A 21,806-nucleotide genomic window follows, 5' to 3' on the forward strand; every position below is an offset into this window, starting at 1 on the left:
ACACTCTGAGAAACAATGTTTGAGATTAGACAAGATGAGATTTGATCAATTTGTTTTCCCCCTCTTTTAATGTGCTAAAATGGACCAAAATTTATTCCTAAGAAAATACCTGGCTTTGCCTTGTAAGGGCTGGTTATCTTAACATCCATAAAAGGACTTCAGCACTAAATGGTGACTATTTGTGGCCTACATAGGAGAACTTAAATTTCCTCTTCACTGGAATGAATGAAGAGAAAAAACTCTCTGTGCTGGTCAGGAAAAGGTAGAGATGGGAAGCAGAAATAATGCAGTAGGTCATGCTTTAATCTGTAGATGAGGGACTTCCCTGGTGGTCCAGTGGTAAAGAATCTACCTTCCAATGCAGGGGACGCAGGTTCGATCCCTGGTCGGGGAACTAACATCCCACATGCTGCGGGGCAACTAAGCCCACACACGCCACAACTACTGAGCTCGCGCGCCTCAACTAGAGAGAGAAAAACCCGCACACCACAACTGGAGAGAAGCCCACGCACCACAACTAGACAGAAGCCTGCGCGCTGCAAAGGAGAGCCCATGAGCTGCAACAAAAGATCCCACACGCCACAACTAAGACCCAATGCAGCCAAAAACAATAAAGAAAATAAATAAATTAATTAAATAAATATTTTTAAAAAAGAGAAATGAAACACTTAACAAAAAAATCTGTAGAGGAAGGCCACCTATTATGATGCTGTAAAAGAGTCATATGTATTTAAGCTTAGTTAGTGTGCCCTTTGGCTAGACCCAAAGACGCAGGTGTAATTTCCCAAAGCATTTGCCAGTGTGAAATGAAAACACATCTTTTTTGCGCTAGCCATTCTTAAAGTCGAGCCTCTCAGAGGCACCCTCCAGAGAAGAAACCATTAATGAATGATTGCATTTGATGATTGACAAGTGTTTTTCAGTAATTTTACATAAATTCTAACTACATTAAGAGGGAGAAAATGCCCCCATAACTTTGTATTTCATTTCCAACATAACTCACTGTTAACTAGGTTGTCTCCTTGATATTCTATGGAAACTATATACTCCAGATTAAAGACTCTCTGAATTTATAAAACCACTATTCTGAAAACAAGTATAATTAGTTTGCTACACTGGTTCTTACTGTCTTGCCCTAGTTCTTATTCTTTCTATGTGCCCATATACCCCTGTACCATCTGTTCAATCATCCATTTTAGAAATCTGACAAGCCAAGCTCACCACCTACGTTTCTTGAGCCATGTACTCGTGGCTATTGGTATAACTTTGAAATTCCTCCAGGAAGCACCAGCTTTGGGGTACAAATGAGGATAGAGGAATGGCGATTATTTGAATTTCACTGATTGGTGCCTCTGTCTCCATGAGGCAAGATCTTCAGCTTCCAAATATCTTCTGGCATCACATTCTGACATAAATCTTCTGAAGTCCTTCTACTGTGGCCCCTTCTATGTCTGATGTCCACGAAGCACTCGACGGTGGCGCTTCGTTACTGCAGCTGACTTACATGAAAACACCGACATTCTCTGGCAGGGGTGCTTGCCTTCCAGGGCTTCAGACTCTGAATGAAAGCCCCAAAGGTGTCAGAAGGAAGCTCCACGCTCTTCAGTCCCCACTGTGCCAGAACGCTCTGTGTGGCCCACAGACGTGAAGAGATACGTCGCACCTTGCTTGTTCCCCGTGTGAGCTGTTTTTACTCACAACACTACTGACATCACACGTGTGGAGGCGTTTCTTACACCAACCAATTCTTTCACCTGACACCAGTCCAGACACCAACTAAGGGTTCTACAGTTCAATTCAAGTCTGACACTAACTACCCAGAATTAGCACAGACTGCACAGATCACGGGTCTCAGTCCTACAAAACTGCCCCCGCTTCAGACACCAGCTGCAAGTCCCAGGTCTCCAGCTACAAATCAGGTGCTCCCACGGGCCCCTCCTCAAGTTCGATAATTTGCTAGAACAGCACACAGAACTTGGGAAAACAGTTTACTTATTGTTACTGGTTTAGTATAAAAGATACAACTCGGGAACAGCCAAATAGAAGAGATGCACAGGGCCAGGATGGAAGAGGCAGCACGCGGTTCCATGCCCTCTCTGGATACACCCCCCTCTCAGCACCTTGATGTGTTCACCAGCCCTAAAACTCTCTGAACACCTTCAGTTAGGGGTTTTTATGGAGGTTCCATTATGTAGTCATGATTGATTAAATCACTGGTCAATGGTGACTGATGAACCCAACTTTCAGCCTACTCTCCTCCCTGGAGGTTGGGGGATGAGGTTGAAATCCTTTAATCACATAGTTGGTTTCTCAGGCAACCAGCCCCCATCCTCAAATTCTCTAGGTGCCCACCAGTGGAAGCTGATGGTATGTTTTCAAGAGGGACATGTGACATACAGTAAGAAATATATATTTGGTCTTTGTCCTCGGTTCCTGACACAGCTTCTAAAACTCTTGTAATTCACTGAGTGATTGGAGTCACGGGAGCATCTTTTGTTATTCACAACAATCCCTTTTCAACCATACTTGAATTTATGTTCATAAGATGACTTTTAATTTTGTATCTATATGAGATGATGGATGCTGACTAAACTTATTGTGATAATCACTTCATAATACATGTAAATCAAATGCTGTAAATCTCAGACTTATACAGTGCTGGATGTCAATTATATCTCAATAAAACTGGAAGGAAAAAAAAAGAGCCATTTTCAACATCTGTTTTTTACTGTCCTCAGCATGTAAGTCATGTTTAAAAGAAGCAAAACAAGTACAGAAATAAGTACCATGTAATACAGAAGATAAAAGATATACAGAAAAGAACCATGAGAACTTTTGTTTGTTTTTTGTTTTTGTTTTTAACAGCTGCTCTCCTTTTGTTTTTCGTTTTTGTTTGTTTTTAATTTATTTTTGGCTGCGTTGGGTCTTCATTGCTGCACGCAGGCTTTCTCTAGTTGCATCGAGCGGGGGGCTACTCTTTGTTGTGGTGCACAGGCTTCTCATGGCGGTGGCTTCTCTTGTTGCGGAGCACGGGCTATAGGCGCGCGGGCTTCAGTAGTTGTGGCATGCAGGCTCTAGAGTGCAAGCTCAGTAGTTGTGGCACACGGGCTTAGCTGCTCCAGAGCATGTGGGATCTTCTTGAACCAGGGATCAAACTTGTGTCTCCTGCATTGGCAGGTGGATTCTTAACCACTGTGCCACCAGGGCAGTCCCAAGAACTATGGGAAGTTAGAGAACACTTTAGACTACTTTCAGATGACCAAGATAATTTGGGATAGAGCAATTCTCTTACTTGAAGATATAGTCAAACTAAGATCACGCTGAGGGGAAAAATGGGATAGGAAATAAATATAATTAGGGAGGTGGGGTGCAGAGGAAAGTCTTTCTTGATCTTCTCTTCAAGATAAGAGCAAGTTTGGTCACTTTTTCTAATCTGCCTGTGTGTCATAAGTATTGTAGTGATCTTTGGGAATGAGAGCCTTTAGTGTAGAGCTAGTTCATAATTAAGCTGGCCATGCTCATACTGTGCAGGGCTTATGTCCCAGTTTTCATAGGGAAGTCCCAGTTTACACATGTAGCTCCAAGTGATTATTAATCGTGCCCCCCTCACTCAAAGTAAATGTGGTTGCCCTAGCTTTAGATAAGAACAAAAATAATCCTTCACTAGACTCTGGTGCCCTCTTGTGATTAAAGCATAAAAAGTCATTACAGGGGCTTCCCTGGTGGCACAGTCATTAAGAATCTGCCTGCCAATGCAGGGGACCCAAGTTCAATCCCTGGTCCGGGAAGATCCCACATGCCACGGAGCAACTAAGCCCGTGCGCCACAACTACTGAGCCTGCGCTCTAGAGCCCGTGAGCCGCAACTACTGAGCCCGCATGCCTAGAGCCCGTACTCTGCAACAAGAGAAGCCACCGCAATGAGAAGCCTGCGCACCGCAACCAAGAGTAGCCCCTGCTCGCCGCAACTAGAGAAAGCCCGCGTGCAGCAACGAAGACCCAGTGCAGCCAAAAATAAATAAAGAAATTAATTATTTTTAAAAAGTCATTACAGAAACAAAAGAGCTTCCCTTGAGGTTACGATGGGGAATTTCACATTCTGATATTGCTTATTCTGAAAGAAGAAACCACTGCAAAATGTGAACATCCCAAAGTGGACCATCTACTAACTTCCCTCCATATCTCAGCTTTGAACTTCAAGTCACCAGACTTTATCACTGACTACTCCCCACGGCTGCTGCTTTCTCTGGACTCCAGGACCTCTTCCCCCACTAATCAGTAACTGGCGCACTGTCACTCTCTCTAACACTACTTCTGTCTTACCTCTTGGTGAATTCAACATACTCATAAGTGATTTTTCTAGCATGCTGGCCTCTGCCTACCTTGAACTTCTCTCCTCCAGTGTTCTTGTTCTCCACCCTGCTTCAGCTATACACCTCCAGGGCGTGCCATGGACACTGTCATTACCAATCTCATTTTATGCGTCTTGCTCTCTGACCACCATATCCCACCTTTCCACCTAGCTCCTTCTAGTAACCCAACTCTAAGAAAACCCCCATATTTCACTCTGCCTCATCTCTACTGGTATCTTTAATCTCCATACCAGCTGAAATTCCATGATCATTCATTATGATAATACCCTTGCAAACACCCTCAAGTCCCTTGTTCCTCTTTTGTGTTGCCACTTGCTTGGCAAAACCAGAATCTCTAGTTAAATTCAAACCTCCCCCACTCTGTGCCTGCATCCCTGCAGCTGAATGTGGGTGGAGAAAAACACATGAAAATTATGATTTGTCTGATTTTAAATTCACGATAATGAATCTTAATGCTGGGACTCTGAATGGACTCTAGCAACTCACACTCAGAGCCCATAGCTTCAGAGAACCTAGTAGCAGAAGGGGAAGTGGCACACACGACTCCGGCCTCCCAACTGCACTAGCGCCCATGGCCACAGGTAACTGGGCAGCAGCGGCAGTGGGGCCTGGGACACTGTTCCTCCACTGGTTGAGGTACTCATGACCCCAGCCCTTGTGCCCATCATCCGCAGTGGTAGAGCCTGCGAACCTTACAACGCCAGACATGGTAGGGATGTCTGCTTGACCCCAGCTCCCCTCCCAATGTCTCCCTCCCGCCACTGTGGAGCCTGTGTCTCAAGGGATCCTGGATGCAAGGAAAGAGCCCACCATCCCAGTGATAAGAGCAGTTCTGGCAGAAACAAGGCAATAACCACCCCAGAGGAACAAGAAGTGACAACAAAGGCATGGAGCCACACCTCTTACAGAGACAGCTGAGGATGGAAAGTGCTAAATCTCAAATGTGACCACAGGGAGCTCAAGTGAAAGAAACCATAAACTTGTATGATACCACCATCTACTGGAAAACAAAAGAAAGGACTCTAACAGCTAACCTGTCATTTAACTTCAAATGCACCGCAAGAGGAATACTTCATCGAGCAACATTAAGAACCACAGTAACACTGTACCATGAAAAGAAAATGACAATTTTCCAGAAACCAAGCTTAAAGTCATGAATATTGTGATCTAACTGATAGAGAATTTGAAATAGCTGTCTCGAAGAAACTCAACAAGGTACAAGAAAACTCAGAAAGGCAGTTTAATGAGCTCAGGAATAAAATTAATGAAGAGAACGAATACTTTACCAAAGAAACTGAACCTCTAAAAGAGAACCAAACAAATTCTGGAGCTGAAGAACACAATAAACGAGATGAAGAATGTATTAGAAAGCATTGGAAATTGAGGAGATCATGTGGAAGAGGGAATTAGTGAGCTTAAAGATAGAAATCTGGAAATCATACAAGCAGAAGAAGAAAGAGAAATAAGATATAAAAATATTAGGAAATTCTTTGAGAGATATACAACTCTTTTGGAAAAGGCAACATTAGGATAATGGGCACCCCAGAAGGAGAAAAGAGAGAGAAGGGAGCAGAGAAATTATTTAAAGACGTAATAGGTGAGGACTTCCCAAACATGGTAAAGGAACTGGACATACAAATCTATGAAGCTAAGAAAATACCTGATTACCTCAATGCAAAAGACCTTCTTCAAGACACAATATATTAAAACTGTCAAAAGTCAATGATTTAAAAAAAAAAAGAATTTTAAGGACAACCAGGGAAAAAAGGATGGTAACCTACAAAGGAACCCCTATTATGCTATCAGCAGAACTCTCAGCAGAAAACCTACAGGCCAGGAAGGAGTGCAACGGCATTCTCAGATACTGAGAGATAAAAGCTGTCAGTCAAGAACACTCCACCCAGCACTTACCTTTCCTATATGAAGAAGAAATAATTTCCCAGACAAACAAATTTGATGGAGTTCATCATCAGTAGACTGCCTTACAAGAAATGTTGAAAGGAGCTTTTCTACCAGAAACAAAATGGCAGAAATATACAAAATTTTAAGCAAGGTGGTAAACAGAACCAGAAAATTGTAACTCTTTATCAGAAAAGGTTTTTAAACACTTAATTATGGTAAAATGGTTAAAGGGAGAAAAAAAGAAAGCTGAAAAATAACTAGCTATCTCAGTATGGTGACAAACACAACATAGAAAGCTAAAATTTGAAATAAAAAAAACATAAAGGTAAATGAAAACAAAATGCTATCAGCAGAAAAAGCACTACTTTATCTATGAGACTTTTTATACAAACCTCAGGGTAACCACAAAACATAAACATAGAGCAGAGACACGAAACATAGAAAAAGAGAAAACTCAAGAAAAATAACATAGAAAACCACCCAACTAAAATGGCAGACAGAAACACAAGAAAAAAGAAACAATGGAGATATAGAGCAAAAAGAAAATAAAAGATTAAATGGCAGTACTAACGCCTCATCTACCAATAATCACCCTAAATGTAAATAGATTGAATTCACCGATCAAAAGACACAGAATGGCTGGATAGATTTTAAAAAAAGACCCAAATATATGTTGCCTCCAGGAGACACCTCAGGTCTAAAGACAAACACAGGCTAAAAGTGAGGGGATGGAAGATGATAGTTCAAGCCAATAGAAAGCAGGTATAAACATACTCACATCAGACAAAATAGACTTCAGGCCCAAAAGGTAATAAAAGACCAAAATGGACAGTATAAAGGAAACAATTCATCAAGAAGTCATAATAGTGATCAATATATATGTACCTAACACAGGCGCACCAAAATAGATTAAAAAATTATTAACAGACCTAAAGGGAGAAATTGATCGCAACAAAATAATGTAGGAGACGTTAACACCCCACTTACATCAATGGATAGATTATCCAAACAGAAAGTCAACAAGGAAACAGCAGCCTTAAATGAAAATTTAGACCAGATGGATTTGATAGACTTGTACAGAACACTCCATCGAAATGCAGCAGAATGCACACTCTTCTCAAGTGCTCATGGAATGTTCTCAAAAATAGACCACATGTTGGGACACAAAGTAAGTCTCAATAAACTCAAGAAGATCAAAATCATAGCAAACATCTTTTCTGATCACAATGGAATGAAACTAGAAATAAACTACAAGAAGAAATCTGGAAAAATCACAAGTATGTGGAGACTGAACAACATGCTACTGAACAATTATTGGGTCAACAACGAACTCAAGGAGAAATCAAAAATTACTTGAAGACAAATGAAAATGAAACTATGACAGACCAAAATCTATGGGATACAGCAAAAGCGGTGGTAAGAGGGAAGTTTATAGAAATACAGGCCTACCTCAAGAAACAAGAAAAATCTCAAACCACCTACCGTTACACGTAAAGAAACCAGAAAAAGAAGAGCAAATGAAGCCCAAAGTAGTAGAAGGAAGGAAATAATAAAAATCGGAGCAGAAATAAATGAAATAGAGACCAAAAAGACAACAGAAAAGATCAATGAAACTAAGAACTGATTCTCTGAAAAAAACAAACAAAATTGACAAACCATTATCTAGACTCACTAAGAAAAAGAGAGAGAAGGTTCTGGTAGATAAAATCAAAAGTGAAAGAGGAGAAATGACAACAGATACCATAGAAATGCAAAGGGTTATAAGAGAATATTATTAACAGCTATACCCCAACATATTGGACAACCTAGAAGAAATGGGACAAATTCTTAGAATCATACAAACTTCCAAGACTGAATCAGGAAGAAACAGAAAATCTGAATAGACTGATCACTAGTACAGAGATTGAAGCAGTAATCAAAACCTCCCCAAAACAAAAGTCCAGGACCAGGTGGCTTCACAGGCGAATTCTATCAAACATTCAAAGAAGATTTAATACCTATCTTTCTCAAAATAGACCCAAAAATTGAAGAGAAGGGAACACTTCCTAACTTATGAGGCCATCGCCCTGATACCAAAACCAGACAAAGACAGCACAAAAAAAGAAAATTAAAGGCTAATATCCCTGATGAACACAGATGCAAAAATCCTCAACAAAATATTAGCAAACCAAATTCAACAATATATCAAACGGATCATACACCACGAGCAAGTGGGATTTATTCCAGGGACTCAAGGATGGTTCGACATTTGCAAATCAATGAATGTGATACACCACATTAACAAAATGAAGGATAAAACCCATATGATCATCTCAATAGATGCAGAAAAAGGTTTCGACAAGATTCAATACCCATTTATGATAAAAACTCTCAGTAAAATTGGTATAGTAGGGACATACCTCAACATAATGAAGGCCATACAGGACAAACCCACAGCTAGCATCATATTCAATGGTGAAAAATTGAAAGCTATCCCTCTAATATCAGAAACAAGAAAAGGATTCCCACTCTCACTGCTCCTATTCAACATAGTATTGGAAGTCACAGCTAGGGCAATTAGGCAAGAAAAAGAAATAAAAGGCATTCAATTTGGAAAGGAAGAAGTAAAACTGTCATTGCTTGCAGATGACATAATTTTATATAGAGAGAATCCTAAAAATATATGTGGAATATAAAAACTAATAAACAAACAAAAATAAGATAAATGAACAAACCAAACCAAACCAAACCAACACATAGATACAGAGAACAGAGTAGTGGTTACCAGAGAGGAAAGGGTAGGGGGTGGAGGGTGAAATGGTTAAAGGGAATCAACTGTATACTGATGGACAGAAAATGAATTTTTGGTGGTGAGCACATTGTAGGGTATATAGAAGTAAAAATATAATGTTGTACACATGAAACTTTTATAATGTTATAAATCAATGTTAACTGAACTCAAAAAAAGAAAAGAAAAAAGAAAACTGAAGCAATTAAAAGAGACTTCTAGATTTCCTCCACCATATTTGCCAAATCTTTCAAATTGGAAGGCAAATATGCAATATTTGTGCAACCCATTCATTTGATAACTTGTAAAGCTACCACTTTTGAGTAGGGCCAGGTACAAGAAAGCCCTCCAGGCTTCAAGAGAAGCTGCCCTGACACTTGGGCTCAAGACCTAGCAGGCTAAATGGTATTAGAAGTGTCTGTTGCAGAGAGAGATTCTATATACAGCTTTGACACAAGCTCAAGTAGGATTATCACTGCACAGACCTCTAGGGGTTTGGTAAGGCCAGAGCCTTCTCTGATGACAAATATTCTCTGCCTGAAAAGCAGCTCCTGGCTTGCTACTAGCCCTCGTGTTTGAGACTAAACACATGACCACATGGCACCAAGTGACCATGAAACCTGAATTTCCCATCATGAACCATAAAACTGGATGTACACAGCAACATTTTTATTGTAATAAGGAAATAGTATAAAGGAGACTGGGCCCCAGCAGGTCCAGAAGGCACAATTAATATGTATGACCAGTTGGCTCCAACTTCCAAGGTACCTTTTCCTATCACTTCTCTACATTTTCCTCAACCTATACAAGTGTCCTCTTGGGGAATTCCCAGTGAACAGTTCACAGAAGGAATAAAGCACAAGTCGAGTCCTCAGATAGATGTGCAAATGATGCTACACTGACTAAAGTGGATGTCCACTGTACTATAATCCACTCAGGCATGACCACAGAGGACCATGCTGAATGAAGCCCTCCAAGTGGACAGAACTTTGAGGGATATATCTGGTTATTTATTTCATGGCCTGGGGTACAAAGATCTATAATGATTCATGGGCAGGGGCTACTGGATTGGCCAGCTGGTTGGGGGACTTGGAAAGACCTAATTGAAAACTTGGTGACAAGATGGACCATGTATGGGCCTTTTGGAGTAGACACAAAGTGTGAGAATATTTGTATGTCATGTATATACCCAGTAGAGGGTATCCATGATGGTGGGAGCTGTCAAAAAATCAGATGATCAAGAGGATCCATTTTGTGAATGTCAGGAAGCCCCCTTCTCCAGGCATCCCAGGGCTTGCTCAATGGGTCCATATACAAAGTAGCCATGGCAGCATAGAAGAAAGTGTACGCTAATAACATGGTGTTTGCTTCCGTAAGTGGCTATGACTACTGCTGTAACTGTGCCCAATCTGCCAACAGCCAAAGCCAGTACTAAGTCGCTGATATGGCACCACTGTCCAGGGTGACAGGTGGCTATCTAGTAGCAGCTGATTATGGTGGACTCCTCCCACCCTAAAGGGAACAGCTCCTTACGCTCTCAGGGACGGCTACATCTTCTGGGTAGAAGTCTACTTTCCCTGCCTGCAGAGCCTTCTGCCAACACTACCATCATGAAGTTACAGAATGTCTCATCCATTGTCATGGTATACCACACAATACTGTCTTTGCCCATGGGAAGATGTGTGGTCAGAGAGGTTTGGAAATAGGTTTACACGCTAAAAATCCACTACATACCCCATTGTGCAGAAGTAGCTGGCTTGAAAGAACAGTGAACTGGCATGTTGAAGGCTCGATTATAGTGCCAGCTGGGACACCAGGCAAGGTTGGGATGCTGACCTACAGCACGGGGTACATGCCTTAAACCGGCAGCCAATAGAGCACAGAGCGAGAATGTGAGGCTGTGGGGAACACAGAGAGGAATAATTCCTCCATCCACACCGGCTGCCTAGGTGCTTCTCTAACATGCTAGACATGAGTCTGCCTCCCTTTCCTTGACCTAAATGCTTTCCTCTGCTCTATTTAAAATTGTAAAACCTCCCTTTGCCTTCTTGACTACCCCTTCCTTTACTATGTGTTTCTCTCTAGCACTTCTCACCCTCTAACATACTATACTATATGGATTTAGTTACTGTGTATTATCTGTCTTCTCCCACTAGAAGGTGAGCTTTACAAGAGCCGGGTTCTATTTCATTCACTGTTCTATCCCCCATGCCTAAGACTGTGCCTGACACATAGTAGGTGCTCAATACATATTTCTAGACCGACTTACATGAATATCATTAAAGTTCTTGGAGAAGAGTAAACAAATGTCTCTAGTTTATTATCTTTATCTACATAAGAGACTGGTTGGCAGGTTTTTTTCTGTGAAAGGCTAGATAGTAAATATTTTAGGCTGTGGGCCATGCCCTTGCTGTTGCAACCACTACACTCTGGCACTGTAGCATGAAAGCAGTCACAGATAGCAGGTATATGATGGGTAACGCATGGAGATGAAAGAGGGGAATTATTGAAGTCCTGGGAATTGGGAGGGTGAGAAGGAAGTTCATATGCAGAGTCAGTAAAGGGAAATACTTTACACAAATACATTTGATTGATTTCTTCTTCACTCCTCTCACTCCACCATCACAGCTAATACAACTGAAGTTAAATTTTCGGTTTGACTTTTAACTTTTGACTATTTTACATTTAAAACTCCCATGGACAATGTAAGTTGATGAAGCCACTATGGAAAACAGTATGGAGGTTCCTCAAAAAACTGAAAATAGAGTTACCATATGATCCAGCAATCCCACTCCTGGGCATACATCCAGACAAAACTATAATTCAAAAAGATGCATGCACTCCTATGTTCACAGCAGCACTATTCACAATAGCCAAGACATGGAAACAGCCTAAATGTCCATCGACAGATGAATGGATAAAGAAGATGTGGCACATATATACAATGGAATACTACTCAGCCATAAAAAAGAATGAAACAATGCCATTTGCAGCTACACGGATGGACCTAGAGATTATTATACTAAGTGAAGTTAAGTTAGAAAGAGAAAGAAAAATACCATATGATATCACTTATATGTGGCATCTAAAATATGACACAAATGAACTTACCTACGAAACAGAAACAGACTCACAGACACAGAGAACAGACTTGTCATTGCCAAGGTGGGTGGAGGTTGGGGAGGGATGGAGTGGGAGTTTGGGGTTAGTAGATGCAAACTATTATATGTAGAATGGATAAACAAGGTTCTACTGTATAGCACAGGGAACTATATTCAATATCCTGGGATAAACCATAATGGAAAAAAATATAGAAAAGAATGTGTGTGTATATATATGTATGTATAACTGAATCATTTTGCTGTACAGCAGAAATTAACGCAACATTGTACATCAACTTCAATATACTTCAATTAAAAAAAAAAAAAACCTCCCACAGAGTACATTTATTAATACAACCTCCAGTTAGAGCCCTTTTTTCTCACTAAGCTATTTTTATTAGTTTATTCAACAGTTGGGGAGTGAAAAAAGTGTTCTCTACCGTTCTAGGTTCTTCTAGCTGGTCTAGGAATTAAATTGGCATGAGACAGATTAACAGGAAAAAAACAAAATTTAATTATGTACATACAGGACCTCTAAAAGAATATGAGGCCCAAGGACAAGTTAGGCAATTGAGGCTTATACGCCATCTGAGATAAGGAAAAGGGGGTAGGGACTTCAAAGGGGAGGAAGGCAATTCACATGGAGATGGAAAAGCAAATGTTTGGTAACCAAATGTTTGCTATTCTGTGCACAGACAATGAGATGCAGAGAAAACTTTGGTCTCCAGACCCTGCCAGCTTCCCCCTACCCAACCTAGCCCCTATTCTTTATAGATATCTCGGGTGGTACTGCTCTTCCTGGACCAGGCCCTTTATCTAAATTCTTTTAGGCAGTTATGGGGGAGGTAAAAAGAAAGACTTCCTGAGCCTTTTATTTCTTAAAAACAATCAGCCCAAAATAATTCTCAAGCCGCGGAGACACATTTCAGGGTAGGAGGTTTTGTTCCCCTAAACCGCAAATATTTATTGAGCGTCTACTATGAGCCAAGAACTAAGCATTAGGATACACCTTGTAATAACAAAGACCCCATCCTCAGGAAGCTTATATTCTAATGAAGCCAGATGATAAATATGTATATAAATGTATTAATAAGGTCATTTCGGATAGTGATACGTCCTACAAGGAAGTCACATAAAGTAATGGGAGGTTTCCTTGAGGAGATACCATTTTAGCTGAAAATTGAAAAATAAGTAAGAACCAGCCATGCAAAGACCTGAGGGTAGGAGGGTTTTTTTCCTTTTATTGAGGTAAAATATCTATAACACAAAATGTACCATTTTTAAGGGTAGGGTTTTGTGACATTAAGTACATTCACATTGTTGTGCAACCATCACCACCAATCCATCTCCAGGACTTTTTTTCATTTTCCCACACTGAAACTCTGTCCGCGTTAGGCAGTAACTGCTCACTTCACTCTCCTACTGGTGGCAGCTACCATTCTACTTGCTGTTTCTATGAATGTGACCACTACAGGTACCGCATGTAAGTGAAATCATACAATATTTGTCTTTTTAAAATAAAGTTATTTATTTATTTATTTTCGGCCGCGTTGGGTCTTCGTTGCTGCGTGCACCCTGCGTGCGGGCTTTCTCTAGTTGCGGCGAGCAGGGGCTACTCTTCGTTGTGGTGCGCGGGCTTCTCACTGCGGTGGCTTCTCTTGTTGCAGAGCACGGGCTCCAGGCGCGCGGGCTTCAGTAGTCGTGGCATGCGAGCTCAGTAGTTGTGGCTTGTGGGCTCTAGAGCGCAGGCTCAGTAGTTGTGTTGCATGGGCTTAGTAGCCCCGCGGCACGTGGGATCTTCCCGAACCAGGGCTCGAACCCATGTCCCCTGCACTGGCAGGTGGATTCCTAACCACTGCGCCACCAGGGAAGTCCCACAATATCTGTCCTTTGATAACTGGTATATTTCACTTAGCACAATGTCATCATGATTCATCTATGCTGTAGAATGTGTCAAAATTTTTAAGGCAGAAATACTATTCCACTGTATGCATATACCACATTTTGTGGTATTCATCTGTCAATGGACGCTTGGTTTGCTTCCACCTTTTGACTATGGTGAATAATGCTACTATGAATACGGGTGTACAACTATCTGTTTGAGTGCCCTCCTTCAATTCTTTTGGTATATACCCAGAAGTGCAATTGCTGGATCATATGGGAACTCTGTTTAATTTGAGACGCCAAACTGTTTTCCATAGCAGCTACACCATTTTACAGTCCTACTAGCAAAGCACAAAGGTTCCAGTTTCTCCACATCTATGCCAATACTTGTTGTTTTCCCTTTTTTTTTTTTTTTAAATTAGGGCCATCCTAGTGGGTATGAAGTGATATCTCGTGGTTTTGACTTACATTTCTCTAATGATTAGTGGTGTTGAACATCTTTTCATGTGCTTATTGGCCATTTGTATATCTTCTTTGGAGAAATGTCTATTCGCGTCCTTTACCCTTTTTTAATTGGGTTGTTTGGCTTTTATTGCTACTGAGCTGTAAGAGTTCTTTATATCCTAGATATTAACCCCTCATCAGATATACGATTTGCAAATATTTTCTGCCATTCTGTGGGTTGTCTTTTTACTCTCTTAATAATGTCTTTTGATGAATAAAACTTTAAAATTTTGATGAAGTCCAATTTATCTAGTTTTTTGTTTGTTGCCTGTGCTTTTGGTGTCATATTCAAGAAATCACTGCCAATCCAATGTCATGAGCTCTTCTCCTATGTCCTCATCTAAGAATTTTACACTTTTAGCTCTTAACGTTTGGGTCTTTGATCCATTTTAACTTAATTTTTGTATATGGTATAAGATAAGGGTTTAACTTAATTCTTTTGCATGTGGATATCCAGTTTTCCCAGCACCGTTTGTTGAAAAGGCTGTCTTTTCCCCACTGAATGGTCTTAGTACCTCTGCAGAAAATCATTTGACCCTATATATGAGAGTTTATTTCTGGGATCTCTTTTCTGTTCCATTGGTCTGTATGTCTTTATGCCAATATCACAGTTTCAATTACTGTAGCTTTGCTGAGGGTAGAGGATTTTTTGTTTGTTTTTTGGGGGCTGCACCACATGGCTTACAGGATCCTAGTTCCCTGACCAGGGATTGAACCGGTGCCCCGGGAATTGAGAGCGCCAAGTTCTAATCACTGGACTGCCAGGGAATTCCTGAGGGTAGAGTTTTAAATCAGAGGTCACAGCAATTCCAAAGAACTAGAGCAGGGAATTGGCAAACTTTTTTCTGTAAAAGGACAGACAGTAAACATTTTGGGTTTCACAGGCCATGTGGTCTCTGTCACATTTACTCTACCCTGCTACTGTAGCACTAAAGTAGCCATAGACAATACATAATCAAATGGGTGTGGCTGTGTTCTCATAAAACTTTATAAAAATAAGTGGTAAGAGATTCTCAAAATCGTTAACCATCAGGGAAATGCAAAGCAAAACCACAATGAGCTATCACCTCACACCTGTCACAAGTAACAATAGTTGGTGAGGATGTGGAGAAAAGGGAACCTTCCTTCACTGTTGGTGGGAATGTAAATTGGTGCAGTCACTGTGGAAAACAGTATAGAGAGTTCTCAAAAAACTAAGATAGAACTATCAGGTCTTCCCTGGTGGTGCAGTGGTTAAGAATCCGCCTGCCAATGCAGGGGACACAGGTTCGAACCCTGGTCTGGGAAGATCCCACATGCCGCGGAGCAACTAGGCCCGTGAGCCACAACTACTGAGCCTGCGCGTCTGGAGCCTGTGCTCCGCAACAAGAGAGGCCGCGATAGTGAGAGGCCCGCGCACCGCGATGAAGAGTGGCCCCCGCTCGCCGCAACTGGAGAAAGCCCTCGCACAGAAACGAAGACCCAACACAGCCAAAAATAAATATAAAATAAATTAAAAAATTAAAGAAACATTAAAAAAAATAGAACTATCATATGACCCAGCAATTCCACTGATGGGTATATATCCAAAAAAACCCAAAAACCCTAATCCAAAACGATACATGCACCCCAGTGTTCATAGAAGCATTATGTACAATTGCCAATGTATAGAAGCAACCTAAGTGTCCATCAACAGATGGATGGAAAAAGAAGATGTGGTGTATATATGTACAATGGAATAGTATTCAGTCATTAAAAAGAATGAAATTTTGCCATTTGCATCAACATGGATGGACTTGGAGGTCATTTTGCTAAGTGAAATAAGTCAGACAGAAAAAGACAAATACTGTATCATTTATATGTGGAATCTAAACAATACAACAAACTAGTGAATATAACAAAAAAGAAGTAGACTAACAGGTATAGAGAACAAACTAGTGGTTACCAGTGGGGAGAGGGAAGGGGGGCAATATAGGAGGAGGGGGATTACAAAAAGGGGGATTATTATGGGATATATGAAACCATCTGTGTGAAAATTTCGAAAACTGTGAAGCACTACAGAATTTAAAGAATATTTCATTCAATAAAAAAAATAGGTGGCAAGACAAATTTGCCCCAAGGGCAGTAGTTTGATACCCTCTGGACTGGCAGTCACCGTTGGGCATTTTCAAAGGCCTTAAGGAAGGCCAGCGTGATAAGAACAAAGATGAGAGAGAAGGGAGATGAGGTTGGAGAGATATACAGGGGCCAGATCACATAGACGCTTGTTGACCACAAGGAAGATTTGATTTATTCTCCCTCATCCATTCACCTACCGAACATCCATCAAAGACCTACTAGGAGTTAGGGGCTGGGACTACATAGAAGTTAGGCTCAGTCTTCAGCCTCCTGGAGCTTCGATGGAGAGAAGAGGCATAAGCGAAGGAGTTTTAACACAGTATCACATTTCCTTTCTGAGTCATGGCATCACCTGAACCATGGGATTCCTGCTCTGAGCTTTACTCTACTGCCTTCGTTTGAGCCTTTATTAATTCTCTCCATGATGGTTGCAACAGTCTATTTAAACAGCTCTCTGCCTGTAGTCTAACCTTTTCCCAAACTGGCCTCCATACTGCAGCAGGAGACATTTCTAAAATGCAATTCTGATGGCACTCCCCAGCTTCAAACTACATTGATGGCTTTCATCACTGTCAGAGTTAAGTTCAAGCTTTTAAGATGATATGTAAAGCCTTGCGTGATCGGGCCCTTGCCAACTTCTCATCATCATCTGCTCTCTATCCCCTCGGTGGGAAGTGCTAGCTGACAGCTCAGGACATCTACTTATACACACGTAAGAACATGTTTAACTCATGATGAAGTCCTGGGGTAACATCTACATCGAAGAACAGCATTTGATACCTGCTCACGCAATATCTTCTTGCTGTCGGTGTTTCTACTATAAAGTATAATTATGAATTGAGCAAGACTTAGAAATAATAAGAGCGAACACATACAGAGATAGTCTGTGCCTGGCACTGTTAAGTCATGTAATCCTCACAACCACCATATGAGGTAGATGGTATCATTGTGTCCATTTCACAGATTAGGAAACTGAGGCACAGAATGGTTAAGTCCCCCAGGATCGCACAGCTTCTAAGTGTGATGCCATCAATATTCAAACCCAGGAATTCTGACTCTATAATCTCTGTTGTAAAGCACACAAAGCCTCCTCACTAAACCATAAATATGTTATTTAAAAATACTGACCGAGGGCTTCCCTGGTGGCGCAGTGGTTGAGAATCTGCCTGCCAATGCAGGCGACACGGGTTCGAGCCCTGGTCTGGGAAGATCCCACATGCCGCGGAGCAACTAGGCCCGTGAGCCACAATTACTGAGCCAGCGCGTCGGGAGCTTGTGCCCCGCAACGGGAGGGGCCGCGATAGTGAGAGGCCCGCGCACCGCGATGAAGAGTGGCCCCCACTTGCCGCAACTAGAGAAAGCCCTCGCACAGAAACGAAGACCCAACACAGCCATAAATAAATAAATAAAAATTAAAAATCTTAAAAAAAAAAAAAAGAATTTAAATAAAAAAATAAAAAAAAATAAAAAAAAAAAAAATACTGACCGAAGCTATGCCTGTAGTCTAAAAGCATGGTCTCTGGATGGTGGCATTAAAATCACCTGGGAGCTATTAGACATGCGAATTCTCAGGCCTGGGCCCTGACCTACTGAATCAGATCTCTGAAGTTAGGGCCCAGGAATCTGAGTTTTAGCAAGCTCCCCAGGTGATTTTCAATCACAATAAAGTTTGAGAAGCCCTGCTCTAAAATGCTTATTCCTAGGGAGTAGAGGTGCTAATGGATGCAAAGGTTATGACAAACGTAGATAATTTTGACAGAAGAAGTAGAAACAGGATTCTTTTTAATGCACAAAGGTTTCAAATTTTGACATGAAAAGCAAACAAATCCTAGCAGAGAACAACAACGGTTGTCATAGGTTTTGAGAGGATGCTTGACAGGATGAAGGAAAGTACAGGATAAACCTGAACTTACAGCAAACGGGCAAGTTTAAATCCAACACACCTACTAACCAGCCGTGTGACTTTTCAGAAATTGCTTAACTGGAGCCTCAGTTTCTTCACTGACAGGTAAAAATAATAATCCCCTTGACGTGTACCCCAGGACGGTTGTGAAAAATCAAGCAGGGTAAGATATGTGACAATGCTTTGTATGGAAGGATAGCGTGCTGATCAAGTTTCATTTTCTGCTGTATCTGTTTACAAAAGAATAAACGCATTTTCCCTTCTACTCAGGAAATGGATAGGATTTTGAGTCACCTGCAGTGACTGAAGAGATCCCTACTTTCTTTAGTGAAGGTTGCAGGAGATACACAGCTGGAATGAGGGGTTGCTCCAGGCTTGGAAAGACAGGGAAGTGGCCTCACCTGAGAGAATGGGGCCAAAGCGCTGACAGATGGTGGTTAGGACTATGATTATATGTCTCTAAACTCATCTGTAGCTTTACAATTTCTCCCCCCATAAAAGTTCATGAAAACTTAGCTTAAGCTTGATACTCAGCTCTGCGCACTTCTTACTGCTTGTCAGTGGTCTGCTGTGGTGTGGGCTGTTTACAGCAGCTTCTGTTCTGATTAGTCAGTGTCTGTGCCACGTAAGTTGTTAAATTTTTAAGTAACACCCCCATTATGCTCCATAATGGGAAGGAATGTTATTTGACGTTTATTTCAAACAAAAGCAACTCCCCTCGGTCTGGGATGGTTTAATGGATTCGTACTGAGCCTCACCAGGCCTGTTCATGCCACTGACCTTTGATTCCACTGACTGTCCTTGACTCAATGACAAATAGTTCCAGCATGTTCATTAAAACAATGCAATTTTTAATTTACCTATTCTGTCTCAAGCACATTTTTCTAGCTGAGGAAGACGCAAGCTACTCCTCTAGAAAAACTCCCATGCATGTAGGGGAAAGAATTCTATTATCAGGCTGGGGTTTCTTGTGTTCACTTTGCACACCTGACTTCCCTGGCCACAACTTGCCTTTCTTTCCCTTTTCTTCTCCCGTTGTTTGTTCCTCCCCTCAAGGAGGCACAGAATAGGTACCCTCCCTGTTATTAATTTTTCACCCTCTTGGCTTGTGGCTTTCGGATTAAAAGCAACTTTCTGATAAATATGTATCATTTAGGACAGGGAGCTGCTCAATTTAAAGAGGAACACTCACACGAGAAGAGAAAACATATCAATCATATTCCATACTCCAGCTGACTTTAAACCGCTTCACAGATTCGCACGCTGTACAATCTTCACCTCCAAATGGGAGGAGGAAGACACCAGTTATTTTTCTAGATGTGTGATTTTCAACTGAAGCTGAAACGTTCAAATGACCACTAGCTACCCCAGTTAAGGCATGATGTGGATACTTATTCCCCAAAACTGCAAAAATATTTCTGGCTCTGCTCAAAGTGGCCCATGCGATCTAAGGAGCAGACCAACAGCCTCTCTCACACTTGGGGTGGCATGGCTTACCGCATCTAGGAACTATTTAACACAACCCCCCCAAACTCTGAGCCTGTCCATCAAAGCAGGTACAACCTGGGCACAATGGTGTCTGACTTTCCTCCCAGGCGCCCTACATAAATCATGTGCTCAGCCAAATACCTTCATTCTGCCAGCAACTCCCAACCCCTTTCCCCCAAAAGCAATAAACCGAGAGGGTGTCAGCCGTTGTTACTCGTGTTTCATGGACCAGTAGGTCACCTGGGAACCTGGGAACTGAGGTCACCTGGGAACTTGTCAGATATGCAGAATCTCAGGCCCACTGAATTCTGCTGCTTTTTAACACGATCTCCAGGTGATTCATACACACATTCAAGTAGGAGAAGTACTGGTTTCATTGACACACTTGTTAAAAGCACATACCAAAAAAGAATCAAGATTCTCCACTCAGTATGAACATGTGAAAAAAACAAAAACAAACAACTCACCTCAGTTATGATCTGTGATGTTGGAAGGAAAGCACCTTGGTAGGGAGGCAGTGGTGATACTGAGAAGATTTCGACTCTTGTTGGCTTTCCCACAGAGACTTCAACCAAGATCCACGTCTATTAAAGTCCAGGAGCTTCCCTTCCTGCCAGCTCTCAAGGTGCAAGAGAAAGTATCAGAAAGGGAACTTACCAGCCCCTGGCTACGTCTTGCAACTACCAGAAAGACTGAGGCTTTCCAAATAAGCTAGCCGTGGGATACTGTCCGGTTCTCCAATCTCCTTGAGTTCCTTTTTTCTCCACTGTTAGGTGGTTATTAACCGCATTTCCTTCTCGATCACTGGGATTCAAACTGACAACCTAAAGCCTCTAACCAGCCTGGGATCTTTTTCCGACGTTCCTGGCAAGGGGATAGGAAAAGGAAGAAATTCACGTGTCAGAGAGATATTTTTCTCTCTTTTTCTTTGTGCAAGAGAATCCTGAGGACAGTATCTCCGACACTAATGGCAACTTTAGCAAGGATAAAAACCGATTCTAGCAAATAGTTTTGCTCTGTGTAAACTTCCTGTCTTTTGCTAGACGTGACGTAACGGGTCTCCTTTCATAAGCTCTGTCTTCTAGCAAAAGAATACAAGCAGGAAGATAACACAGATTTGGAAAGGAAGTGAAAGAAACCAAAACACAGACAGCATTAGGTTTCAGTGCAAAAGCCCACTAGAGATTTGAAGAGAGGAGCTATATTTGGAACACGCTATCCTTCTAATGCTCTTTTCTAAACCAGAAGTATAACAGGAAGTTAAGGTTGTATTAATAGGCATTTCATATTCTGAAAACATGAAGGAAGGATGTCAAGTGACAAAATACGACACATACTAAGAGCTTCTGGCTCCACTCTTTACCGCCCGTGACCAGTTTTTTAATCCAAGGTTTCTCAACATAAAATGGTGGTAACAATAATGCTTTCCTTAGAGAGCTGGCATAACAATATCATGAGATACGTGAAATGCCGATTACTGAACTTGCCTTGCTGGAAGTCCTCTTTATAGTCAAGTCAAGTCACTATCCTGATTTTCCTCTCTACTGTGCATACCTAAGCACAGCTCAGGCAGTCAATAAATATTTATTGAAATGAAATGCAAGTTTAAAAAATCTTGATGTTGTTAAGAAATTCCATCTATTTCTTTTTTTCTTTTCTTTTTAAAATTTATTTATTTATATTTAAAATTTTTTTTGGCTCCATTGGCTCATCGTTGCTGTGTGCAGGCTTTCTCTAGTTGCGGCGAGCGGGGGCTACTCTTCGTTGTGGTGCGCGGGCTTCTCATTG

At 41.4% G+C, this 21,806-nt stretch overlaps 1 protein-coding gene across 6 annotated transcripts in view; it reads right to left on the reverse strand.

Annotated features, from left to right (window-relative positions):
• ABCG2 (ATP binding cassette subfamily G member 2 (Junior blood group)) overlaps positions 1–21,806 on the reverse strand; it is a 157,749-nt gene that overhangs the window by 124,623 nt on the left and 11,320 nt on the right. The window contains exon 3 of one of the 6 annotated variants that reach the window (XM_036853669.1): positions 20,486–20,882. The exons of the other annotated variants lie outside the window; for them this stretch is intronic. The gene's annotated coding sequence lies outside the window, so the exon portion shown is untranslated. The remainder of the gene's footprint in view (positions 1–20,485; positions 20,883–21,806) is intronic. 6 annotated transcript variants of the gene reach the window in all.

Source organism: Balaenoptera musculus, chromosome 5, assembly GCF_009873245.2.
Source record: "Balaenoptera musculus isolate JJ_BM4_2016_0621 chromosome 5, mBalMus1.pri.v3, whole genome shotgun sequence".
Classification (NCBI taxonomy): domain Eukaryota; kingdom Metazoa; phylum Chordata; class Mammalia; order Artiodactyla; family Balaenopteridae; genus Balaenoptera; species Balaenoptera musculus.